Here is a 6,000-nt window from a genome sequence, read left to right on the forward strand (position 1 = left end):
TCAGGTCTCCATGTTATTTGACCCATCAGGGTTGGTCAGTCCTCTAGTTATTAGGGGCAAAAGTTTAGTGCAGGAGGCTTAGCGAGAAAAGTTAGACTGGGACACGGAATTAGGTGAGACATATGTGGAACAATGGGAACAGATTAGAAAGGAGTTTGAAACCACATCAAACATATGTAAACACAGGAAAATAAACAGTAATGAGAAATCGCACTTACACATATTATGCGATGCTTCTCAAAAGGCCTATGGAGCATAGCTTATTGCGTAACAGGAGAGGATAATAAGATTATTATTGTCCAAAGCCAGAGCTGCGCCAATTAAAGGAAGAATCAAACCTCAAATGGAACTGGGTTCCAAAGAAGTAGGAACTAAATTGGCTAGGTATATAACCACTACTCTTGATACTCAGTTTGAGGATATTTACATATGGACTGATAGAGATCTGTCTTTACTGGATGGGAAAGGAAGACAGTAAAATTCCTTTCGTTCTTAACTGAGTGAAGACTATTAAAGAGCTGTCTTCCAAATTTAATTTCATGCATGTATCTTCCAAACAAAATCCAGCTGATCTACTCTCGAGAGGTTTGACCGTAAGGAGACTGATCAAAGATAACGTTAAGTTTAAAGGTCCTAAATGGTTAGTCACTAAGGACTGGCCTGAGCAGAAACAGTACAGTATTGCTGAGGTTAGTGTAGTGAACTTGCATCCTGTAGTACCTGAGCCAGAAGTTATTGACATCAGCCGATTCTCATCAATAAGATAACTTATAAACACTACTAAATTGGTTGTTGAATTTTTTATTAAGAAAGTGGGGTTTTAGAAGTTAGATCCCCTGGAATATTGGCTGAAAAGAATACAAACACTATTACGGAGAGATATATAACCTTTTAGGCCAAGGCACTGGGAACAGGAATAAGCTGATAAAGAATTTAGGCTTGTTCTTAGACGTAAAAGGTCTGATTAGATGTCGAGGCCGATTAATAAAGGCTGAATTGCCTCTCCAAACCAAACACCCCATTTTATTACCCAAGAGCGGATACTTTGTACAATTAATTATAGAGGAAGCCCATGATTCCACTCTCCATGGAGGTGTGCCGCAGACTTTGGCCCAAATTCAGGAAAGGTATTGGATTCCTAAAGGTAGACAGGTCATTAAAAAATATCTCAAAGACTGCATCATTTGTAGGAGGTATGAACAATGACCATATGACTACTCAGAACCACCGGCCTTACCAAGGGATAGGGTAAATGTAAGTCGGCCCTTCCAAGTAACAGGAGTGGACTACACAGGGGCTATAACTGTTACGGATGAGGGAACTCCCCATAAAGTTTACATTTGTCTATTTACTTGTGCCTACACAAGGGCAGTCCATCTAGAAATAGCGGAGGATCTGAGCTCAGAGACATTCCTCAATGTCTATAGAAGATTTGCTGCTAGAAGGTCTTGTCCCGGCAAGTTAATAAGGGACAACGGGATCAATTACGTTGGAGCAGCACCTTTACTGTTGAACATAGTGAATGACCCAAAGGTTAAGACGGCGCTGGGAATCCGAAATTGTACCTGGCAGTCCACAGCTGCAAGAGCTCCATGGCAAAGTGGATTTACCGAACGATTGGTTGGTATTGTCAAGAACTACCTGAGGAAAACATTACACAGAACTAAGATCACGAGAAAAGAATTAAGAACAGTAATAATTGAAACTGAAACTAGGAGTAATAATAGACCCTTGACTTATCTAGATGACACTAGCATCTCGCTAGAGGCCTTGACACCGGCTCATATGTTATATGACAGGAAGCTCCATCCGGTGCCTTGTGTGGATATCCAGGAAGAAATAGATGATCGTACAGTAGACTGTAGCACCAGTCGAGCTGGGCAGTACTCCCAAGGTGGATGGAAAGCTGATGACAGGGAGAGCTGGAGCTCCCGTTTCATCAGCCCTCGGGACTAGGTCCCGACCATCCCCTTTTGCTGAACTTTTTCAGTGTCTCAGTAACACAGAGAGTAGACAAGCATGTTCTCCAATACAAGTTTCTCCAACTATCAACACCAAACTACATGCACAGTACACACCACACTTCCTTTTCAAAATTTTCAAAAAATGGCGTCGATTAATATAGCCTCGGAGTCCCCGGGGGGGGGGGGACCATAAATGCCCCCACCTTCAGCCCCTCTCCCGGTGACGACTCAAGGTGCCTGGAACCACTGTCTGACTCTCTTCTTCTTCATTTCTGCAACATTCGTGGCCTTTCCTCTAACTTTCGCTCTGTTGAGCACCACCTCTCCTCCTCTAAACCTCACCTTCTTTTCCTAACTGAGACTCAGCTGTCTGAGGCAACTGACAGCAAACCCTTTTCTGTATCCTCCTACTTTCTCTATACTCATTTCAAAGCCAAAGGTGGCTGTTGTGTATATATACGCAACAACTTATCTTGCTCTCGTGTTCCTGAACTCGATTCTTCTGAATTCTCTACACTCTGGCTTCGACTTTCCTGTCATTCTCTGACTAAATATATCTGTGCTGTTTACTTATCTCCTAATTCTACTGACTATCAAAAATTCTTTGACTATCTTACTTCTACGATGGAACACATTCTATCCATTTCTCCTTTCTCTGAAATCTCCATTCTTGGAGATTTCAATGTTCACCACCACCTTTGGCTCTCCTCTTCTTTCACTGATCCACCTGATGAACAAGCCTACACCTTTTCTATCCTTAATGACCAAGAGCAACTTGTACAGCACCCTACTCGTATCCCTGACCGTCTTGGAGAGAGCTCCAACATACTTGATCTCTTCCTTACAACTAATCCTTCTGCTTACACTGTTAATCTTTTCTCTCCTTTGGGCTCCCCCGATCACAACCTTATCACCTTAACCTGTCCTATCGCTCCAGTACAGCCTGCGGACCCTCCAAAAAAACGTCGCCTCTGGCACGTTGGAGCTGCGGATTGGGAGGCCCTCAGGCAGTACTTCTTTGATTTTCCCTGGAATGATAATTGCTTCCATGGCCGGGAGCCGTCTGCGTGTGCCTTGCGCATTATGGAGGTTATTCTCTTGGGCATGGAAGCATACATTCCTTTCTCATATCCTCTGACTAATGCACGAAAGCCTTGGTTTAATCACGCTTGTTCTAATGCTGTCCGCAACAAGGAGAGGGTCGATAAAAGGTACCGGAGCCAACCCATCCCTGAATCACATCTTTTATACATTTCTGCCCGGAATCGTGCTAAGTCTGTTCTTCGCTCTGCCAAAAATAATTTAATCCGTACAAAATGCTCTCAACTCTCCAACTCGAACTCTTCCCGCTGCTTCTGGCACCTTGCCAAAAATCTTTCTAACAACTTTACCTCATCATCCTTCCCTCCTCTTTTCTACTCTGATGGCTATGTAGCTATTTCTTCTACTGATAACGCAGATCTCTTCGCTCAGACTTTCTCCTCCAACTCCACCTTAGACGATTCCGGTGCTGTTCCTCCATCAATTCCCCCCTCTGACTTCCTCATGGCTAACATTAAAATTTCTTCAGCTGATGTATTTTCTGCCATTGCTGGCCTCAGTACTAATAAGGCATATGGGCCTGATGGAGTCCCTCCTGTTGTTCTCAAGAACTGTGCTTCTGTGCTTACTCCCTGCCTAGGCAAACTCTTTCGCCTTTGTCTGTCAACTCGTACCTTTCCTTCTTCCTGGAAGTATGCTCTCATTCAGCCAGTCCCAAAGAAGGGTGACCATTCCCAACCCTCTAACTATCGTCCAATTGCTTTAACATCCTGTATCTCAAAAGTTTTCGGGTCAATTCTTAATAGAAAAATTTTAAAGCATCTTTCCTATCACAACCTTCTTTCTGATCGTCAGTATGGGTTCCGTCAGGGACGCTCCACAGGCGATCTTCTCACCTACCTTTCAGACTCCTGGTCATCCTCCTTTCGGGACTTTGGCGAAAGCTTTGCCATTGCACTTGACATCTCAAAGGCTTTCGATCGAGTCTGGCATAAATCTTTAATTTCCAAACTGCCCTCTTACGGTTTCTATCCTTCTATCTGTGCCTTCATCTCTAGCTTCCTTTCTGGTCGTTCTATAGCCGCTGTTGTAGACGGCTATCGTTCTTCTCCTAGATCTATTAACAGTGGTGTTCCCCAGGGCTCTGTCCTATCACCAACTCTCTTCCTTTTATTCATCAATGACCTACTAAGCTGTACATCTAACCCTATCGACTCATACAATGATGACTCCACTCTTCACCTTTCCATTCGATTCCCACAATGTCCATCTCAGCAGTTGCTTCAACAGGCAAAGGGATGAGGCTATGGCACACCTAATGTCTGACTTGGTACGTATCTCTGACTGGGGCAAAAGTAATATGGTTGTTTTTAATGCATCAAAGACTCAGTTTTTGCACCTATCAACCCGACAAAATCTTCCACAGGTATACCCACTTATGTTTAATAATACTCAACTTAATCCTGCATCATCGTTGAACATGCTTGGGGTTTCATTTGCTTGGGACTTGTCTTGGAAAGATCATATTACATCTCTTGTAAAATCTGCTTCCAAGCGATTGGGTGTGCTAAGCCGACTCCGTTCCTTCTTTACCCCTGCACAATTGTTGACTCTATACAGGGGTTTTATCCGCCCCTGTGTGGAGTACAACTCTCATGTATGGGGGGGCTCCCCACATATAGCTCTTCTCAATAGGGTGGAGTCAAAGGCTTTTCGTCTCATTAACTCTCCTCCTCTTACTGACTCCCTTCAACCTCTGTCTCTTCACCGCAGTGTTGCATCTTTATCTCTTTTCTATCGTTACTTCAATGGTCACTGTTCCTCTGAACTGTCTGCATGCATTCCTCCGCTTCTACGATGGGCACGTAGCACCCGTCTAGGAGCAAACTCTCACCCCTTTTCTGTCCAACTCTCTAATGCAAGAGTCAACCGTTACTCCCAGTCCTTCATTTATGCAACAGGTCAACTCTGGAACTGTCTCCCTCTGTCTGTATTTCCTGCTTCCTATGATCTCCGGTCTTTCAAACACAGTGTGTCCAGGCATCTCGAAATGAATGGATCTTGAATTTGGCTCTCTCTTGTATTTTGTTTTTCTCTTGGAGGGAACAGTATTGCAGGCTCATTGCCTTTGGTTCTTCTTCTTCACATAAAAAAAAAAAATCTGCGGGAGGGATATCAACGTCTGAAAAGGGTGTTGGATACTTGGAATAGACATTGGAGTGAGGAATATTAATTGAGCCTATGAGAAAGATTTTATTGGGCTCAGGCTGCCAGCAACAAATCTGTTATAAACATAGGGGATGTGGTCTTAGTGAAAACCGAACAACCAAGATCCCAGTGGCCATTAGCTAAGGTGATCTCCACCCACCCAGATTCACAGGGGGTGCTGAGACTCGTAAAAATAAAATGTAGGGGACATACCCGTATAAAAACTATTGATAAACTGGTACCCCTTTAGTTACCAACTACTCCGGATACAGGGGATGGTGAAGATCAAGTTGGTCAGGATGCGCAACCTAGAAGGACCGCAGCACAGGGTTCTTGAGATCTATGGAGGGAACTCCTGGCTAAGGGACACATTACATGATGCGGTGTATCATTTTACGTCCGGCCCCAAAATTGTGGGAAATATTTCTCCCCAGAGCAGTTGTGCTCTCTACTTTTTATAATAGTCGTCCCTGGTAAGAAGCAGAGGAAAACTAGAGATCGCCACCTGTTCAAGCAGTTTTTATAACCCAGAAATTACGTTCTCTTTAATAATTCTTATTATTGATAAATTAAATGCTACTGCGTTTAACCCTCGTGGACAACTATATTGTAAATACATGTAATTATATGGAAATTTCCACTGAGCTAAACTGAGTCTGCACGTTAGATGACGTGGCGAGGATGAAAAGGTCCTCATGTTTAGCAGATATGGATTTAAGATATTCGCATAGTTAAAGGGAATATTTGGTTTAACATTAGTTTAATTAAAACTAAGATTAATTTGTTA

Source organism: Coenobita brevimanus, chromosome 49, assembly GCF_032717465.1.
Source record: "Coenobita brevimanus isolate Jiangsu-jjx chromosome 49, ASM3271746v2, whole genome shotgun sequence".
Taxonomy (NCBI): Eukaryota; Metazoa; Arthropoda; class Malacostraca; order Decapoda; family Coenobitidae; genus Coenobita; species Coenobita brevimanus.